The sequence below is a fragment of the Hyla sarda genome, unplaced genomic scaffold (genome assembly GCF_029499605.1).
Source record: "Hyla sarda isolate aHylSar1 unplaced genomic scaffold, aHylSar1.hap1 scaffold_142, whole genome shotgun sequence".
NCBI lineage: Eukaryota > Metazoa > Chordata > Amphibia > Anura > Hylidae > Hyla > Hyla sarda.
In genome coordinates, this window is record NW_026608050.1 from 426,724 (window position 1) to 447,675 (window position 20,952).

A 20,952-nucleotide genomic window follows, 5' to 3' on the forward strand; every position below is an offset into this window, starting at 1 on the left:
AGAGGGTTAGGCTATGCTATTGTGCACCTACCTGATGCATCAGAAGGTGCGAGGCCCTTGCTAAATTCTGTGCACAGACTTTGAGATCTATGCTTTAGACTGTATCTAAACCTGCTCCAACATGGACTGACATTCTGGCCTACTTTCAGCCGATGCGACTTGTCTGTCGCTGAACAGTCGCTTTTTATGTATTCAGCACCTATGTATAATGTTGTAAAAATGCTCTAGAAGCTAAAGTCGCAGAAATGTCACACATATTTGGCCTGCAACTTTCTGTGCGACAAATTCAGACAGGAAAAATCAGTATAAATCCTTAGAAAATTATCCCCCAGTGTCTCCATCTGCTGGCGGTATTGAATAAGCATTGCTGCACTGATGGGGTATGCATTAGACGAAAAAAAAGAAGAAAAAGAAGAATAATACGCCCAGAAAAGAGGCGAAAAGGAGAAAAACGTAAAAAAACGTGAAAAAAAAGTAAGAGGAAGAGAAGGGAAAAAAAGGTGGAAATGGGTTTAAAAGTGATTTCGGCGGAGAAATATATATATATATATATATATATATATATATATATATATACGCGCACACACACACATATATATAAACGTATTCTCCGTTGAGATATTGCAGCCGCTGCTGTGTCCAGGCCCAGGAGCCTTAGCACTGTGCTGTGATGTCACTCAATACCACTGACATCACTAGGTGTAAACAACATCTCTCCTTTGCTGTGTATGTGACTATGGAGCTGTTTGGTGATGTCGTCTATTACGGCCTTCATAGAAGCAACAGGAGATTGTTGCATCCATCTTGAACCCTCAGAACTACAGTGCTATGATGTCACTCACTTCCACAGGCCTTGCAGAGTGTAAACAACAACAACCCAGCTTTGTTGTGTATGTAACCATAGGGATTTGTGATGTCACCTAGAACCTTCACAGCAGCGACAGCTTTATGAGGAGCATCAGCACTGCTCTGCCTGAGCAGAACCATCACCGCCATAGGTTGTCAAATAACCCGGATTTAACCCACACAGGTAAGTCCAATGGGGTGCAGGCATGTCCTCTATGCTTACAGCTTCCCGTGGGTGTTGGTTTGATACCGTTTGGGGACAGCCAAGGAGGCATCTGCAGGCAACAAAGGTAGGTGTGTGCTTGTGTGTGTGTTTCCTATGCAGATCCTAAGCCCAGTGTCACATGCAAGTAGGAGGAGTAAGAAGGGTTCCTGGCAAATCCGGGTTATGGATTGCATTTAAAAAGGCCCCGTGGGAGTGCAATGGGCCCCTGTCTTGCTGCTTAGCAATAATGGTATGGGTTTAGGTTCTGCTGTGTGTACTGGTGGTTGACTGCCCCCCAGCCCAGAGTGTGCATGGAAAATTGTCTGGCAGCCTCCCTGACAGCAAGCAGTGATAGTGCCCATGAAGGGGACCTTGTTGGGCCCGCCCCTTTCACGGTTATCGCTTCTCGGCCTTTTGGCTAAGATCAAGTGTAGTATCTGTTCTTATCAGTTTAATATCTGATACGTCCCCTATCTGGGGACCATATATTAAATGGATTTTTGAGAACGGGGGCCGATTTCGAAGCTTGCTTCCGTCGCCCTATGCATTGACCCGATATGGCAGTATCTTCGGGTACAGTGCACCACCCCCTTACAGGGTTAAAAAGAAAGATTCCTACTTTCATTGCTACCTGCTTGCTGGCTAGCCAGCTAGCCAGCCCTGTGGGCCTTGCTGCTGCTGCAGCCAAAAAACAAAAGGTGGTGCTGCTGCTGCTTCTGCTGCTTCTGCTTGTGTCTGGCCCCTGTTGGAGCGTCCAGGCACAGGACTTCTGCTGCTGCTGACTAAATGGCCTCCTTAATTGGATCATTTGAGTAGCCAGCACACCTGTGCAGGTAGGGCATGACATGATAGGCAGCTGCCTTGATAGCGGGTGGGTGCTGAATGTTCCTAATTGACAAAATAAGATTAATGCTTATGAAGAAATATAAAATCTCATCCCTTCCCCAATATCGCGCCACACCCCTACCCCTTAATTCCCTGGTTGAACTTGATGGACATATGTCTTTTTTCGACCGTACTAACTATGTAACTATGTAACATAACATGGGGGGGGGGGTCTCCTGGCTGTTCACACAGGTGTGTCATTGCTGTACATTGACCATGCATTGCTTCTGTGGTATTGCAAAGGCAAAGACAAATGCTTCCAGCCATCCATTGCACTAATGGATTGGTCATCAGCTGGCTGTCTATGTCCCGCATCAATATAGACCAAAGTACAGAGGGTTAGGCTATGCTATTGTGCACCTACCTGATGCATCAGAAGGTGCGAGGCCCTTGCTAAATTCTGTGCACAGACTTTGAGATCTATGCTTTAGACTGTATCTAAACCTGCTCCAACATGGACTGACATTCTGGCCTACTTTCAGCCGATGCGACTTGTCTGTCGCTGAACAGTCACTTTTTATGTATTCAGCACCTATGTATAATGTTGTAAAAATGCTCTAGAAGCTAAAGTCGCAGAAATGTCACACATATTTGGCCTGCAACTTTCTGTGCGACAAATTCAGACAGGAAAAATCAGTATAAATCCTTAGAAAATTATCCCCCAGTGTCTCCATCTGCTGGCGGTATTGAATAAGCATTGCTGCACTGATGGGGTATGCATTAGACGAAAAAAAAGAAGAAAAAGAAGAATAATACGCCCAGAAAAGAGGCGAAAAGGAGAAAAACGTAAAAAAACGTGAAAAAAAAGTAAGAGGAAGAGAAGGGAAAAAAAGGTGGAAATGGGTTTAAAAGTGATTTCGGCGGAGAAATATATATATATATATATATATATATATATATATATATATATATATATACGCGCACACACACACATATATATAAACGTATTCTCCGTTGAGATATTGCAGCCGCTGCTGTGTCCAGGCCCAGGAGCCTTAGCACTGTGCTGTGATGTCACTCAATACCACTGACATCACTAGGTGTAAACAACATCTCTCCTTTGCTGTGTATGTGACTATGGAGCTGTTTGGTGATGTCGTCTATTACGGCCTTCATAGAAGCAACAGGAGATTGTTGCATCCATCTTGAACCCTCAGAACTACAGTGCTATGATGTCACTCACTTCCACAGGCCTTGCAGAGTGTAAACAACAACAACCCAGCTTTGTTGTGTATGTAACCATAGGGATTTGTGATGTCACCTAGAACCTTCACAGCAGCGACAGCTTTATGAGGAGCATCAGCACTGCTCTGCCTGAGCAGAACCATCACCGCCATAGGTTGTCAAATAACCCGGATTTAACCCACACAGGTAAGTCCAATGGGGTGCAGGCATGTCCTCTATGCTTACAGCTTCCCGTGGGTGTTGGTTTGATACCGTTTGGGGACAGCCAAGGAGGCATCTGCAGGCAACAAAGGTAGGTGTGTGCTTGTGTGTGTGTTTCCTATGCAGATCCTAAGCCCAGTGTCACATGCAAGTAGGAGGAGTAAGAAGGGTTCCTGGCAAATCCGGGTTATGGATTGCATTTAAAAAGGCCCCGTGGGAGTGCAATGGGCCCCTGTCTTGCTGCTTAGCAATAATGGTATGGGTTTAGGTTCTGCTGTGTGTACTGGTGGTTGACTGCCCCCCAGCCCAGAGTGTGCATGGAAAATTGTCTGGCAGCCTCCCTGACAGCAAGCAGTGATAGTGCCCATGAAGGGGACCTTGTTGGGCCCGCCCCTTTCACGGTTATCGCTTCTCGGCCTTTTGGCTAAGATCAAGTGTAGTATCTGTTCTTATCAGTTTTCATGCTGGTGGGGATGGGTGCTGCATGGAGGATGCAGGTGTACCAGGGCTTTCCGGGGCTGGTTCTGAGGAATCAGCTCGACGGCTGCCCCGATGTGACCTGTTCCCTCCGGGTCTCGCCATGAGGCTGAGAGGGTCTAGAGCCGAGGTACTTTTGTGCCTCGGGGAGTGGTGACCCCGAGGTGCCGAAACTCACTGGGAGAATAGGCTCACTGAGTTGAAGCACGGGCACCATAATCTCTTCACCTTGTGGCACTCACCTCTTGATTCCCGGCCTTCTGGCTAGGATCAGAGAAATTTTTATAGATCCGGCCGGATGTCCGGGCAGTATATCTGCACACATTCACTTATTTATTTATTTTTTTTGTCTCACTGTGTCACTTTTTGCGTGTTGTGTGTTCACAGGATTTGTCAGGATGCGGTAGCCCTTCTGGGTGTCCCTCCTGGCGGTCTAGGGGAGGTGTGTGTGGCCATTAGGTTCCGCACCTCCCTGCAAACACCCCGGGTACCCCTGCTTTGGCAGGGTACCTACCGTAATCGGCTCTGCGGGCAGATACCTTGGCCAACGCCAAGGGGGATGCCGGGAGCATTTGTGGTCCCCTAGTAGCTTTGGCGAAAAGGGACATCGAACCTGGAACCTCGCAGGTACCTTTTGGTCCGGAGGCGAAGGGTAAGGTTTGTTGGGGGGCCTCTCTCCTATCGGAGAAGGGCTTGCGATAGACCGCATCCTTTGTGCACGTTTTTTTTTAGTGTAACACGTTTGCACTTTTTCTTGCACTTTGGGTGAATCGAAAGCACGTTCCTCGGCTTTAGATAAAAAAAAAAAAAAAAATCTGTTCTTATCAGTTTAATATCTGATACGTCCCCTATCTGGGGACCATATATTAAATGGATTTTTGAGAACGGGGGCCGATTTCGAAGCTTGCTTCCGTCGCCCTATGCATTGACCCGATATGGCAGTATCTTCGGGTACAGTGCACCACCCCCTTACAGGGTTAAAAAGAAAGATTCCTACTTTCATTGCTACCTGCTTGCTGGCTAGCCAGCTAGCCAGCCCTGTGGGCCTTGCTGCTGCTGCAGCCAAAAAACAAAAGGTGGTGCTGCTGCTGCTTCTGCTGCTTCTGCTTCTGCTTGTGTCTGGCCCCTGTTGGAGCGTCCAGGCACAGGACTTCTGCTGCTGCTGACTAAATGGCCTCCTTAATTGGATCATTTGAGTAGCCAGCACACCTGTGCAGGTAGGGCATGACATGATAGGCAGCTGCCTTGATAGCGGGTGGGTGCTGAATGTTCCTAATTGACAAAATAAGATTAATGCTTATGAAGAAATATAAAATCTCATCCCTTCCCCAATATCGCGCCACACCCCTACCCCTTAATTCCCTGGTTGAACTTGATGGACATATGTCTTTTTTCGACCGTACTAACTATGTAACTATGTAACATAACATGGGGGGGGGGGGTCTCCTGGCTGTTCACACAGGTGTGTCATTGCTGTACATTGACCATGCATTGCTTCTGTGGTATTGCAAAGGCAAAGACAAATGCTTCCAGCCATCCATTGCACTAATGGATTGGTCATCAGCTGGCTGTCTATGTCCCGCATCAATATAGACCAAAGTACAGAGGGTTAGGCTATGCTATTGTGCACCTACCTGATGCATCAGAAGGTGCGAGGCCCTTGCTAAATTCTGTGCACAGACTTTGAGATCTATGCTTTAGACTGTATCTAAACCTGCTCCAACATGGACTGACATTCTGGCCTACTTTCAGCCGATGCGACTTGTCTGTCGCTGAACAGTCGCTTTTTATGTATTCAGCACCTATGTATAATGTTGTAAAAATGCTCTAGAAGCTAAAGTCGCAGAAATGTCACACATATTTGGCCTGCAACTTTCTGTGCGACAAATTCAGACAGGAAAAATCAGTATAAATCCTTAGAAAATTATCCCCCAGTGTCTCCATCTGCTGGCGGTATTGAATAAGCATTGCTGCACTGATGGGGTATGCATTAGACGAAAAAAAAGAAGAAAAAGAAGAATAATACGCCCAGAAAAGAGGCGAAAAGGAGAAAAACGTAAAAAAACGTGAAAAAAAAGTAAGAGGAAGAGAAGGGAAAAAAAGGTGGAAATGGGTTTAAAAGTGATTTCGGCGGAGAAATATATATATATATATATATATATATATGCGCACACACACACATAGATATAAACGTATTCTCCGTTGAGATATTGCAGCCGCTGCTGTGTCCAGGCCCAGGAGCCTTAGCACTGTGCTGTGATGTCACTCAATACCACTGACATCACTAGGTGTAAACAACATCTCTCCTTTGCTGTGTATGTGACTATGGAGCTGTTTGGTGATGTCGTCTATTACGGCCTTCATAGAAGCAACAGGAGATTGTTGCATCCATCTTGAACCCTCAGAACTACAGTGCTATGATGTCACTCACTTCCACAGGCCTTGCAGAGTGTAAACAACAACAACCCAGCTTTGTTGTGTATGTAACCATAGGGATTTGTGATGTCACCTAGAACCTTCACAGCAGCGACAGCTTTATGAGGAGCATCAGCACTGCTCTGCCTGAGCAGAACCATCACCGCCATAGGTTGTCAAATAACCCGGATTTAACCCACACAGGTAAGTCCAATGGGGTGCAGGCATGTCCTCTATGCTTACAGCTTCCCGTGGGTGTTGGTTTGATACCGTTTGGGGACAGCCAAGGAGGCATCTGCAGGCAACAAAGGTAGGTGTGTGCTTGTGTGTGTGTTTCCTATGCAGATCCTAAGCCCAGTGTCACATGCAAGTAGGAGGAGTAAGAAGGGTTCCTGGCAAATCCGGGTTATGGATTGCATTTAAAAAGGCCCCGTGGGAGTGCAATGGGCCCCTGTCTTGCTGCTTAGCAATAATGGTATGGGTTTAGGTTCTGCTGTGTGTACTGGTGGTTGACTGCCCCCCAGCCCAGAGTGTGCATGGAAAATTGTCTGGCAGCCTCCCTGACAGCAAGCAGTGATAGTGCCCATGAAGGGGACCTTGTTGGGCCCGCCCCTTTCACGGTTATCGCTTCTCGGCCTTTTGGCTAAGATCAAGTGTAGTATCTGTTCTTATCAGTTTAATATCTGATACGTCCCCTATCTGGGGACCATATATTAAATGGATTTTTGAGAACGGGGGCCGATTTCGAAGCTTGCTTCCGTCGCCCTATGCATTGACCCGATATGGCAGTATCTTCGGGTACAGTGCACCACCCCCTTACAGGGTTAAAAAGAAAGATTCCTACTTTCATTGCTACCTGCTTGCTGGCTAGCCAGCTAGCCAGCCCTGTGGGCCTTGCTGCTGCAGCCAAAAAACAAAAGGTGGTGCTGCTGCTGCTGCTTCTGCTGCTTCTGCTTTTGTCTGGCCGCTGTTGGAGCGTCCAGGCACAGGACTTCTGCTGCTGCTGACTAAATGGCCTCCTTAATTGGATCATTTGAGTAGCCAGCACACCTGTGCAGGTAGGGCATGACATGATAGGCAGCTGCCTTGATAGCGGGTGGGTGCTGAATGTTCCTAATTGACAAAATAAGATTAATGCTTATGAAGAAATATAAAATCTCATCCCTTCCCCAATATCGCGCCACACCCCTACCCCTTAATTCCCTGGTTGAACTTGATGGACATATGTCTTTTTTCGACCGTACTAACTATGTAACTATGTAACATAACATGGGGGGGGGGGGGGGGTCTCCTGGCTGTTCACACAGGTGTGTCATTGCTGTACATTGACCATGCATTGCTTCTGTGGTATTGCAAAGGCAAAGACAAATGCTTCCAGCCATCCATTGCACTAATGGATTGGTCATCAGCTGGCTGTCTATGTCCCGCATCAATATAGACCAAAGTACAGAGGGTTAGGCTATGCTATTGTGCACCTACCTGATGCATCAGAAGGTGCGAGGCCCTTGCTAAATTCTGTGCACAGACTTTGAGATCTATACTTTAGACTGTATCTAAACCTGCTCCAACATGGACTGACATTCTGGCCTACTTTCAGCCGATGCGACTTGTCTGTCGCTGAACAGTCGCTTTTTATGTATTCAGCACCTATGTATAATGTTGTAAAAATGCTCTAGAAGCTAAAGTCGCAGAAATGTCACACATATTTGGCCTGCAACTTTCTGTGCGACAAATTCAGACAGGAAAAATCAGTATAAATCCTTAGAAAACTATCCCCCAGTGTCTCCATCTGCTGGCGGTATTGAATAAGCATTGCTGCACTGATGGGGTATGCATTAGACGAAAAAAAAGAAGAAAAAGAAGAATAATACGCCCAGAAAAGAGGCGAAAAGGAGAAAAACGTAAAAAAACGTGAAAAAAAAGTAAGAGGAAGAGAAGGGAAAAAAAGGTGGAAATGGGTTTAAAAGTGATTTCGGCGGAGAAATATATATATATATATATATATATATATATACGCGCACACACACACATATATATAAACGTATTCTCCGTTGAGATATTGCAGCCGCTGCTGTGTCCAGGCCCAGGAGCCTTAGCACTGTGCTGTGATGTCACTCAATACCACTGACATCACTAGGTGTAAACAACATCTCTCCTTTGCTGTGTATGTGACTATGGAGCTGTTTGGTGATGTCGTCTATTATGGCCTTCATAGAAGCAACAGGAGATTGTTGCATCCATCTAGAACCCTCAGAACTACAGTGCTATGATGTCACTCACTTCCACAGGCCTTGCAGAGTGTAAACAACAACAACCCAGCTTTGTTGTGTATGTAACCATAGGGATTTGTGATGTCACCTAGAACCTTCACAGCAGCGACAGCTTTATGAGGAGCATCAGCACTGCTCTGCCTGAGCAGAACCATCACCGCCATAGGTTGTCAAATAACCCGGATTTAACCCACACAGGTAAGTCCAATGGGGTGCAGGCATGTCCTCTATGCTTACAGCTTCCCGTGGGTGTTGGTTTGATACCGTTTGGGGACAGCCAAGGAGGCATCTGCAGGCAACAAAGGTAGGTGTGTGCTTGTGTGTGTGTTTCCTATGCAGATCCTAAGCCCAGTGTCACATGCAAGTAGGAGGAGTAAGAAGGGTTCCTGGCAAATCCGGGTTATGGATTGCATTTAAAAAGGCCCCGTGGGAGTGCAATGGGCCCCTGTCTTGCTGCTTAGCAATAATGGTATGGGTTTAGGTTCTGCTGTGTGTACTGGTGGTTGACTGCCCCCCAGCCCAGAGTGTGCATGGAAAATTGTCTGGCAGCCTCCCTGACAGCAAGCAGTGATAGTGCCCATGAAGGGGACCTTGTTGGGCCCGCCCCTTTCACGGTTATCGCTTCTCGGCCTTTTGGCTAAGATCAAGTGTAGTATCTGTTCTTATCAGTTTAATATCTGATACGTCCCCTATCTGGGGACCATATATTAAATGGATTTTTGAGAACGGGGGCCGATTTCGAAGCTTGCTTCCGTCGCCCTATGCATTGACCCGATATGGCAGTATCTTCGGGTACAGTGCACCACCCCCTTACAGGGTTAAAAAGAAAGATTCCTACTTTCATTGCTACCTGCTTGCTGGCTAGCCAGCTAGCCAGCCCTGTGGGCCTTGCTGCTGCAGCCAAAAAACAAAAGGTGGTGCTGCTGCTGCTGCTTCTGCTGCTTCTGCTTGTGTCTGGCCGCTGTTGGAGCGTCCAGGCACAGGACTTCTGCTGCTGCTGACTAAATGGCCTCCTTAATTGGATCATTTGAGTAGCCAGCACACCTGTGCAGGTAGGGCATGACATGATAGGCAGCTGCCTTGATAGCGGGTGGGTGCTGAATGTTCCTAATTGACAAAATAAGATTAATGCTTATGAAGAAATATAAAATCTCATCCCTTCCCCAATATCGCGCCACACCCCTACCCCTTAATTCCCTGGTTGAACTTGATGGACATATGTCTTTTTTCGACCGTACTAACTATGTAACTATGTAACATAACATGGGGGGGGGGGGGGGTCTCCTGGCTGTTCACACAGGTGTGTCATTGCTGTACATTGACCATGCATTGCTTCTGTGGTATTGCAAAGGCAAAGACAAATGCTTCCAGCCATCCATTGCACTAATGGATTGGTCATCAGCTGGCTGTCTATGTCCCGCATCAATATAGACCAAAGTACAGAGGGTTAGGCTATGCTATTGTGCACCTACCTGATGCATCAGAAGGTGCGAGGCCCTTGCTAAATTCTGTGCACAGACTTTGAGATCTATACTTTAGACTGTATCTAAACCTGCTCCAACATGGACTGACATTCTGGCCTACTTTCAGCCGATGCGACTTGTCTGTCGCTGAACAGTCGCTTTTTATGTATTCAGCACCTATGTATAATGTTGTAAAAATGCTCTAGAAGCTAAAGTCGCAGAAATGTCACACATATTTGGCCTGCAACTTTCTGTGCGACAAATTCAGACAGGAAAAATCAGTATAAATCCTTAGAAAATTATCCCCCAGTGTCTCCATCTGCTGGCGGTATTGAATAAGCATTGCTGCACTGATGGGGTATGCATTAGACGAAAAAAAAGAAGAAAAAGAAGAATAATACGCCCAGAAAAGAGGCGAAAAGGAGAAAAACGTAAAAAAACGTGAAAAAAAAGTAAGAGGAAGAGAAGGGAAAAAAAGGTGGAAATGGGTTTAAAAGTGATTTCGGCGGAGAAATATATATATATATATATATATATATATATATATATATATATATATATATACGCGCACACACACACATATATATAAACGTATTCTCCGTTGAGATATTGCAGCCGCTGCTGTGTCCAGGCCCAGGAGCCTTAGCACTGTGCTGTGATGTCACTCAATACCACTGACATCACTAGGTGTAAACAACATCTCTCCTTTGCTGTGTATGTGACTATGGAGCTGTTTGGTGATGTCGTCTATTATGGCCTTCATAGAAGCAACAGGAGATTGTTGCATCCATCTAGAACCCTCAGAACTACAGTGCTATGATGTCACTCACTTCCACAGGCCTTGCAGAGTGTAAACAACAACAACCCAGCTTTGTTGTGTATGTAACCATAGGGATTTGTGATGTCACCTAGAACCTTCACAGCAGCGACAGCTTTATGAGGAGCATCAGCACTGCTCTGCCTGAGCAGAACCATCACCGCCATAGGTTGTCAAATAACCCGGATTTAACCCACACAGGTAAGTCCAATGGGGTGCAGGCATGTCCTCTATGCTTACAGCTTCCCGTGGGTGTTGGTTTGATACCGTTTGGGGACAGCCAAGGAGGCATCTGCAGGCAACAAAGGTAGGTGTGTGCTTGTGTGTGTGTTTCCTATGCAGATCCTAAGCCCAGTGTCACATGCAAGTAGGAGGAGTAAGAAGGGTTCCTGGCAAATCCGGGTTATGGATTGCATTTAAAAAGGCCCCGTGGGAGTGCAATGGGCCCCTGTCTTGCTGCTTAGCAATAATGGTATGGGTTTAGGTTCTGCTGTGTGTACTGGTGGTTGACTGCCCCCCAGCCCAGAGTGTGCATGGAAAATTGTCTGGCAGCCTCCCTGACAGCAAGCAGTGATAGTGCCCATGAAGGGGACCTTGTTGGGCCCGCCCCTTTCACGGTTATCGCTTCTCGGCCTTTTGGCTAAGATCAAGTGTAGTATCTGTTCTTATCAGTTTAATATCTGATACGTCCCCTATCTGGGGACCATATATTAAATGGATTTTTGAGAACGGGGGCCGATTTCGAAGCTTGCTTCCGTCGCCCTATGCATTGACCCGATATGGCAGTATCTTCGGGTACAGTGCACCACCCCCTTACAGGGTTAAAAAGAAAGATTCCTACTTTCATTGCTACCTGCTTGCTGGCTAGCCAGCTAGCCAGCCCTGTGGGCCTTGCTGCTGCAGCCAAAAAACAAAAGGTGGTGCTGCTGCTGCTGCTTCTGCTGCTTCTGCTTGTGTCTGGCCGCTGTTGGAGCGTCCAGGCACAGGACTTCTGCTGCTGCTGACTAAATGGCCTCCTTAATTGGATCATTTGAGTAGCCAGCACACCTGTGCAGGTAGGGCATGACATGATAGGCAGCTGCCTTGATAGCGGGTGGGTGCTGAATGTTCCTAATTGACAAAATAAGATTAATGCTTATGAAGAAATATAAAATCTCATCCCTTCCCCAATATCGCGCCACACCCCTACCCCTTAATTCCCTGGTTGAACTTGATGGACATATGTCTTTTTTCGACCGTACTAACTATGTAACTATGTAACATAACATGGGGGGGGGGGGGGGTCTCCTGGCTGTTCACACAGGTGTGTCATTGCTGTACATTGACCATGCATTGCTTCTGTGGTATTGCAAAGGCAAAGACAAATGCTTCCAGCCATCCATTGCACTAATGGATTGGTCATCAGCTGGCTGTCTATGTCCCGCATCAATATAGACCAAAGTACAGAGGGTTAGGCTATGCTATTGTGCACCTACCTGATGCATCAGAAGGTGCGAGGCCCTTGCTAAATTCTGTGCACAGACTTTGAGATCTATACTTTAGACTGTATCTAAACCTGCTCCAACATGGACTGACATTCTGGCCTACTTTCAGCCGATGCGACTTGTCTGTCGCTGAACAGTCGCTTTTTATGTATTCAGCACCTATGTATAATGTTGTAAAAATGCTCTAGAAGCTAAAGTCGCAGAAATGTCACACATATTTGGCCTGCAACTTTCTGTGCGACAAATTCAGACAGGAAAAATCAGTATAAATCCTTAGAAAATTATCCCCCAGTGTCTCCATCTGCTGGCGGTATTGAATAAGCATTGCTGCACTGATGGGGTATGCATTAGACGAAAAAAAAGAAGAAAAAGAAGAATAATACGCCCAGAAAAGAGGCGAAAAGGAGAAAAACGTAAAAAAACGTGAAAAAAAAGTAAGAGGAAGAGAAGGGAAAAAAAGGTGGAAATGGGTTTAAAAGTGATTTCGGCGGAGAAATATATATATATATATATATATATATACGCGCACACACACACATATATATAAACGTATTCTCCGTTGAGATATTGCAGCCGCTGCTGTGTCCAGGCCCAGGAGCCTTAGCACTGTGCTGTGATGTCACTCAATACCACTGACATCACTAGGTGTAAACAACATCTCTCCTTTGCTGTGTATGTGACTATGGAGCTGTTTGGTGATGTCGTCTATTATGGCCTTCATAGAAGCAACAGGAGATTGTTGCATCCATCTAGAACCCTCAGAACTACAGTGCTATGATGTCACTCACTTCCACAGGCCTTGCAGAGTGTAAACAACAACAACCCAGCTTTGTTGTGTATGTAACCATAGGGATTTGTGATGTCACCTAGAACCTTCACAGCAGCGACAGCTTTATGAGGAGCATCAGCACTGCTCTGCCTGAGCAGAACCATCACCGCCATAGGTTGTCAAATAACCCGGATTTAACCCACACAGGTAAGTCCAATGGGGTGCAGGCATGTCCTCTATGCTTACAGCTTCCCGTGGGTGTTGGTTTGATACCGTTTGGGGACAGCCAAGGAGGCATCTGCAGGCAACAAAGGTAGGTGTGTGCTTGTGTGTGTGTTTCCTATGCAGATCCTAAGCCCAGTGTCACATGCAAGTAGGAGGAGTAAGAAGGGTTCCTGGCAAATCCGGGTTATGGATTGCATTTAAAAAGGCCCCGTGGGAGTGCAATGGGCCCCTGTCTTGCTGCTTAGCAATAATGGTATGGGTTTAGGTTCTGCTGTGTGTACTGGTGGTTGACTGCCCCCCAGCCCAGAGTGTGCATGGAAAATTGTCTGGCAGCCTCCCTGACAGCAAGCAGTGATAGTGCCCATGAAGGGGACCTTGTTGGGCCCGCCCCTTTCACGGTTATCGCTTCTCGGCCTTTTGGCTAAGATCAAGTGTAGTATCTGTTCTTATCAGTTTAATATCTGATACGTCCCCTATCTGGGGACCATATATTAAATGGATTTTTGAGAACGGGGGCCGATTTCGAAGCTTGCTTCCGTCGCCCTATGCATTGACCCGATATGGCAGTATCTTCGGGTACAGTGCACCACCCCCTTACAGGGTTAAAAAGAAAGATTCCTACTTTCATTGCTACCTGCTTGCTGGCTAGCCAGCTAGCCAGCCCTGTGGGCCTTGCTGCTGCAGCCAAAAAACAAAAGGTGGTGCTGCTGCTGCTGCTTCTGCTGCTTCTGCTTGTGTCTGGCCGCTGTTGGAGCGTCCAGGCACAGGACTTCTGCTGCTGCTGACTAAATGGCCTCCTTAATTGGATCATTTGAGTAGCCAGCACACCTGTGCAGGTAGGGCATGACATGATAGGCAGCTGCCTTGATAGCGGGTGGGTGCTGAATGTTCCTAATTGACAAAATAAGATTAATGCTTATGAAGAAATATAAAATCTCATCCCTTCCCCAATATCGCGCCACACCCCTACCCCTTAATTCCCTGGTTGAACTTGATGGACATATGTCTTTTTTCGACCGTACTAACTATGTAACTATGTAACATAACATGGGGGGGGGGGGGGGTCTCCTGGCTGTTCACACAGGTGTGTCATTGCTGTACATTGACCATGCATTGCTTCTGTGGTATTGCAAAGGCAAAGACAAATGCTTCCAGCCATCCATTGCACTAATGGATTGGTCATCAGCTGGCTGTCTATGTCCCGCATCAATATAGACCAAAGTACAGAGGGTTAGGCTATGCTATTGTGCACCTACCTGATGCATCAGAAGGTGCGAGGCCCTTGCTAAATTCTGTGCACAGACTTTGAGATCTATACTTTAGACTGTATCTAAACCTGCTCCAACATGGACTGACATTCTGGCCTACTTTCAGCCGATGCGACTTGTCTGTCGCTGAACAGTCGCTTTTTATGTATTCAGCACCTATGTATAATGTTGTAAAAATGCTCTAGAAGCTAAAGTCGCAGAAATGTCACACATATTTGGCCTGCAACTTTCTGTGCGACAAATTCAGACAGGAAAAATCAGTATAAATCCTTAGAAAATTATCCCCCAGTGTCTCCATCTGCTGGCGGTATTGAATAAGCATTGCTGCACTGATGGGGTATGCATTAGACGAAAAAAAAGAAGAAAAAGAAGAATAATACGCCCAGAAAAGAGGCGAAAAGGAGAAAAACGTAAAAAAACGTGAAAAAAAAGTAAGAGGAAGAGAAGGGAAAAAAAGGTGGAAATGGGTTTAAAAGTGATTTCGGCGGAGAAATATATATATATATATATATATATATATATATATATATATATATATGTATATACGCGCACACACACACATATATATAAACGTATTCTCCGTTGAGATATTGCAGCCGCTGCTGTGTCCAGGCCCAGGAGCCTTAGCACTGTGCTGTGATGTCACTCAATACCACTGACATCACTAGGTGTAAACAACATCTCTCCTTTGCTGTGTATGTGACTATGGAGCTGTTTGGTGATGTCGTCTATTATGGCCTTCATAGAAGCAACAGGAGATTGTTGCATCCATCTAGAACCCTCAGAACTACAGTGCTATGATGTCACTCACTTCCACAGGCCTTGCAGAGTGTAAACAACAACAACCCAGCTTTGTTGTGTATGTAACCATAGGGATTTGTGATGTCACCTAGAACCTTCACAGCAGCGACAGCTTTATGAGGAGCATCAGCACTGCTCTGCCTGAGCAGAACCATCACCGCCATAGGTTGTCAAATAACCCGGATTTAACCCACACAGGTAAGTCCAATGGGGTGCAGGCATGTCCTCTATGCTTACAGCTTCCCGTGGGTGTTGGTTTGATACCGTTTGGGAACAGCCAAGGAGGCATCTGCAGGCAACAAAGGTAGGTGTGTGCTTGTGTGTGTGTTTCCTATGCAGATCCTAAGCCCAGTGTCACATGCAAGTAGGAGGAGTAAGAAGGGTTCCTGGCAAATCCGGGTTATGGATTGCATTTAAAAAGGCCCCGTGGGAGTGCAATGGGCCCCTGTCTTGCTGCTTAGCAATAATGGTATGGGTTTAGGTTCTGCTGTGTGTACTGGTGGTTGACTGCCCCCCAGCCCAGAGTGTGCATGGAAAATTGTCTGGCAGCCTCCCTGACAGCAAGCAGTGATAGTGCCCATGAAGGGGACCTTGTTGGGCCCGCCCCTTTCACGGTTATCGCTTCTCGGCCTTTTGGCTAAGATCAAGTGTAGTATCTGTTCTTATCAGTTTAATATCTGATACGTCCCCTATCTGGGGACCATATATTAAATGGATTTTTGAGAACGGGGGCCGATTTCGAAGCTTGCTTCCGTCGCCCTATGCATTGACCCGATATGGCAGTATCTTCGGGTACAGTGCACCACCCCCTTACAGGGTTAAAAAGAAAGATTCCTACTTTCATTGCTACCTGCTTGCTGGCTAGCCAGCTAGCCAGCCCTGTGGGCCTTGCTGCTGCAGCCAAAAAACAAAAGGTGGTGCTGCTGCTGCTGCTTCTGCTGCTTCTGCTTGTGTCTGGCCGCTGTTGGAGCGTCCAGGCACAGGACTTCTGCTGCTGCTGACTAAATGGCCTCCTTAATTGGATAATTTGAGTAGCCAGCACACCTGTGCAGGTAGGGCATGACATGATAGGCAGCTGCCTTGATAGCGGGTGGGTGCTGAATGTTCCTAATTGACAAAATAAGATTAATGCTTATGAAGAAATATAAAATCTCATCCCTTCCCCAATATCGCGCCACACCCCTACCCCTTAATTCCCTGGTTGAACTTGATGGACATATGTCTTTTTTCGACCGTACTAACTATGTAACTATGTAACATAACATGGGGGGGGGGGGGGGTCTCCTGGCTGTTCACACAGGTGTGTCATTGCTGTACATTGACCATGCATTGCTTCTGTGGTATTGCAAAGGCAAAGACAAATGCTTCCAGCCATCCATTGCACTAATGGATTGGTCATCAGCTGGCTGTCTATGTCCCGCATCAATATAGACCAAAGTACAGAGGGTTAGGCTATGCTATTGTGCACCTATCTGATGCATCAGAAGGTGCGAGGCCCTTGCTAAATTCTGTGCACAGACTTTGAGATCTATACTTTAGACTGTATCTAAACCTGCTCCAACATGGACTGACATTCTGGCCTACTTTCAGCCGATGCGACTTGTCTGTCGCTGAACAGTCGCTTTTTATGTATTCAGCACCTATGTATAATGTTGTAAAAATGCTCTAGAAGCTAAAGTCGCAGAAATGTCACACATATTTGGCCTGCAACTTTCTGTGCGACAAATTCAGACAGGAAAAATCAGTATAAATCCTTAGAAAATTATCCCCCAGTGTCTCCATCTGCTGGCGGTATTGAATAAGCATTGCTGCACTGATGGGGTATGCATTAGACGAAAAAAAAGAAGAAAAAGAAGAATAATACGCCCAGAAAAGAGGCGAAAAGGAGAAAAACGTAAAAAAAACGTGAAAAAAAAGTAAGAGGAAGAGAAGGGAAAAAAAAGGTGGAAATGGGTTTAAAAGTGATTTCGGCGGAGAAATATATATATATATATATATATATATATATATATATATATATATACGCGCACACACACACATATATATAAACGTATTCTCCGTTGAGATATTGCAGCCGCTGCTGTGTCCAGGCCCAGGAGCCTTAGCACTGTGCTGTGATGTCACTCAATACCACTGACATCACTAGGTGTAAACAACATCTCTCCTTTGCTGTGTATGTGACTATGGAGCTGTTTGGTGATGTCGTCTATTATGGCCTTCATAGAAGCAACAGGAGATTGTTGCATCCATCTAGAACCCTCAGAACTACAGTGCTATGATGTCACTCACTTCCACAGGCCTTGCAGAGTGTAAACAACAACAACCCAGCTTTGTTGTGTATGTAACCATAGGGATTTGTGATGTCACCTAGAACCTTCACAGCAGCGACAGCTTTATGAGGAGCATCAGCACTGCTCTGCCTGAGCAGAACCATCACCGCCATAGGTTGTCAAATAACCCGGATTTAACCCACACAGGTAAGTCCAATGGGGTGCAGGCATGTCCTCTATGCTTACAGCTTCCCGTGGGTGTTGGTTTGATACCGTTTGGGGACAGCCAAGGAGGCATCTGCAGGCAACAAAGGTAGGTGTGTGCTTGTGTGTGTGTTTCCTATGCAGATCCTAAGCCCAGTGTCACATGCAAGTAGGAGGAGTAAGAAGGGTTCCTGGCAAATCCGGGTTATGGATTGCATTTAAAAAGGCCCCGTGGGAGTGCAATGGGCCCCTGTCTTGCTGCTTAGCAATAATGGTATGGGTTTAGGTTCTGCTGTGTGTACTGGTGGTTGACTGCCCCCCAGCCCAGAGTGTGCATGGAAAATTGTCTGGCAGCCTCCCTGACAGCAAGCAGTGATAGTGCCCATGAAGGGGACCTTGTTGGGCCCGCCCCTTTCACGGTTATCGCTTCTCGGCCTTTTGGCTAAGATCAAGTGTAGTATCTGTTCTTATCAGTTTAATATCTGATACGTCCCCTATCTGGGGACCATATATTAAATGGATTTTTGAGAACGGGGGCCGATTTCGAAGCTTGCTTCCGTCGCCCTATGCATTGACCCGATATGGCAGTATCTTCGGGTACAGTGCACCACCCCCTTACAGGGTTAAAAAGAAAGATTCCTACTTTCATTGCTACCTGCTTGCTGGCTAGCCAGCTAGCCAGCCCTGTGGGCCTTGCTGCTGCAGCCAAAAAACAAAAGGTGGTGCTGCTGCTGCTGCTTCTGCTGCTTCTGCTTGTGTCTGGCCGCTGTTGGAGCGTCCAGGCACAGGACTTCTGCTGCTGCTGACTAAATGGCCTCCTTAATTGGATCATTTGAGTAGCCAGCACACCTGTGCAGGTAGGGCATGACATGATAGGCAGCTGCCTTGATAGCGGGTGGGTGCTGAATGTTCCTAATTGACAAAATAAGATTAATGCTTATGAAGAAATATAAAATCTCATCCCTTCCCCAATATCGCGCCACACCCCTACCCCTTAATTCCCTGGTTGAACTTGATGGACATATGTCTTTTTTCGACCGTACTAACTATGTAACTATGTAACATAACATGGGGGGGGGGGGGGGGTCTCCTGGCTGTTCACACAGGTGTGTCATTGCTGTACATTGACCATGCATTGCTTCTGTGGTATTGCAAAGGCAAAGACAAATGCTTCCAGCCATCCATTGCACTAATGGATTGGTCATCAGCTGGCTGTCTATGTCCCGCATCAATATAGACCAAAGTACAGAGGGTTAGGCTATGCTATTGTGCACCTACCTGATGCATCAGAAGGTGCGAGGCCCTTGCTAAATTCTGTCCACAGACTTTGAGATCTATACTTTAGACTGTATCTAAACCTGCTCCAACATGGACTGACATTCTGGCCTACTTTCAGCCGATGCGACTTGTCTGTCGCTGAACAGTCGCTTTTTATGTATTCAGCACCTATGTATAATGTTGTAAAAATGCTCTAGAAGCTAAAGTCGCAGAAATGTCACACATATTTGGCCTGCAACTTTCTGTGCGACAAATTCAGACAGGAAAAATCAGTATAAATCCTTAGAAAATTATCCCCCAGTGTCTCCATCTGCTGGCGGTATTGAATAAGCATTGCTGCACTGATGGGGTATGCATTAGACGAAAAAAAAGAAGAAAAAGAAGAATAATACGCCCAGAAAAGAGGCGAAAAGGAGAAAAACTTAAAAAAACGTGAAAAAAAAGTAAGAGGAAGAGAAGGGAAAAAAAGGTGGAAATGGGTTTAAAAGTGATTTCGGCGGAGAAATATATATATATATATATATATATATATATATATATATATACGCGCACACACACACATATATATAAACGTATTCTCCGTTGAGATATTGCAGCCGCTGCTGTGTCCAGGCCCAGGAGCCTTAGCACTGTGCTGTGATGTCACTCAATACCACTGACATCACTAGGTGTAAACAACATCTCTCCTTTGCTGTGTATGTGACTATGGAGCTGTTTGGTGATGTCGTCTATTATGGCCTTCATAGAAGCAACAGGAGATTGTTGCATCCATCTAGAACCCTCAGAACTACAGTGCTATGATGTCACTCACTTCCACAGGCCTTGCAGAGTGTAAACAACAACAACCCAGCTTTGTTGTGTATGTAACCATAGGGATTTGTGATGTCACCTAGAACCTTCACAGCAGCGACAGCTTTATGAGGAGCATCAGCACTGCTCTGCCTGAGCAGAACCATCACCGCCATAGGTTGTCAAATAACCCGGATTTAACCCACACAGGTAAGTCCAATGGGGTGCAGGCATGTCCTCTATGCTTACAGCTTCCCGTGGGTGTTGGTTTGATACCGTTTGGGGACAGCCAAGGAGGCATCTGCAGGCAACAAAGGTAGGTGTGTGCTTGTGTGTGTGTTTCCTATGCAGATCCTAAGCCCAGTGTCACATGCAAGTAGGAGGAGTAAGAAGGGTTCCTGGCAAATCCGGGTTATGGATTGCATTTAAAAAGGCCCCGTGGGAGTGCAATGGGCCCCTGTCTTGCTGCTTAGCAATAATGGTATGGGTTTAGGTTCTGCTGTGTGTACTGGTGGTTGACTGCCCCCCAGCCCAGAGTGTGCATGGAAAATTGTCTGGCAGCCTCCCTGACAGCAAGCAGTGATAGTGCCCATGAAGGGGACCTTGTTGGGCCCGCCCCTTTCACGGTTATCGCTTCTCGGCCTTTTGGCTAAGATCAAGTGTAGTATCTGTTCTTATCAGTTTAATATCTGATACGTCCCCTATCTGGGGACCATATATTAAATGGATTTTTGAGAACGGGGGCCGATTTCGAAGCTTGCTTCCGTCGCCCTATGCATTGACCCGATATGGCAGTATCTTCGGGTACAGTGCACCACCCCCTTACAGGGTTAAAAAGAAAGATTCCTACTTTCATTGCTACCTGCTTGCTGGCTAGCCAGCTAGCCAGCCCTGTGGGCCTTGCTGCTGCAGCCAAAAAACAAAAGGTGGTGCTGCTGCTGCTGCTTCTGCTGCTTCTGCTTGTGTCTGGCCGCTGTTGGAGCGTCCAGGCACAGGACTTCTGCTGCTGCTGACTAAATGGCCTCCTTAATTGGATCATTTGAGTAGCCAGCACACCTGTGCAGGTAGGGCATGACATGATAGGCAGCTGCCTTGATAGC

General features: G+C 46.4%; 9 non-coding genes and 1 pseudogene across 9 annotated transcripts; all 10 read left to right on the forward strand.

Annotated features, from left to right (window-relative positions):
• Window positions 1-1,449: 1,449 nt before the first annotated feature.
• Window positions 1,450-1,640, forward strand: LOC130307173 (U2 spliceosomal RNA). Its single transcript, XR_008856384.1, has one exon. It is a non-coding gene; the product is annotated as a U2 spliceosomal RNA (small nuclear RNA).
• A 2,086-nt stretch (window positions 1,641-3,726) lies between these two features.
• Window positions 3,727-3,886, forward strand: LOC130307262 (U2 spliceosomal RNA; annotated as a pseudogene).
• Window positions 3,887-4,583: 697 nt separating this feature from the next.
• On the forward strand, window positions 4,584-4,766 carry LOC130307251 (U2 spliceosomal RNA). Its single transcript, XR_008856455.1, has one exon. It is a non-coding gene; the product is annotated as a U2 spliceosomal RNA (small nuclear RNA).
• Window positions 4,767-6,837: 2,071 nt separating this feature from the next.
• Window positions 6,838-7,028, forward strand: LOC130307174 (U2 spliceosomal RNA). The gene has a single exon (XR_008856385.1). It is a non-coding gene; the product is annotated as a U2 spliceosomal RNA (small nuclear RNA).
• Window positions 7,029-9,101: 2,073 nt separating this feature from the next.
• LOC130307175 (U2 spliceosomal RNA) lies at window positions 9,102-9,292 on the forward strand. The gene has a single exon (XR_008856386.1). It is a non-coding gene; the product is annotated as a U2 spliceosomal RNA (small nuclear RNA).
• A 2,092-nt stretch (window positions 9,293-11,384) lies between these two features.
• LOC130307176 (U2 spliceosomal RNA) lies at window positions 11,385-11,575 on the forward strand. The gene has a single exon (XR_008856387.1). It is a non-coding gene; the product is annotated as a U2 spliceosomal RNA (small nuclear RNA).
• A 2,068-nt stretch (window positions 11,576-13,643) lies between these two features.
• Window positions 13,644-13,834, forward strand: LOC130307178 (U2 spliceosomal RNA). Its single transcript, XR_008856389.1, has one exon. It is a non-coding gene; the product is annotated as a U2 spliceosomal RNA (small nuclear RNA).
• Window positions 13,835-15,928: 2,094 nt separating this feature from the next.
• LOC130307179 (U2 spliceosomal RNA) lies at window positions 15,929-16,119 on the forward strand. Its single transcript, XR_008856390.1, has one exon. It is a non-coding gene; the product is annotated as a U2 spliceosomal RNA (small nuclear RNA).
• A 2,088-nt stretch (window positions 16,120-18,207) lies between these two features.
• On the forward strand, window positions 18,208-18,398 carry LOC130307180 (U2 spliceosomal RNA). The gene has a single exon (XR_008856391.1). It is a non-coding gene; the product is annotated as a U2 spliceosomal RNA (small nuclear RNA).
• Window positions 18,399-20,481: 2,083 nt separating this feature from the next.
• Window positions 20,482-20,672, forward strand: LOC130307181 (U2 spliceosomal RNA). Its single transcript, XR_008856392.1, has one exon. It is a non-coding gene; the product is annotated as a U2 spliceosomal RNA (small nuclear RNA).
• Window positions 20,673-20,952: the final 280 nt, after the last annotated feature.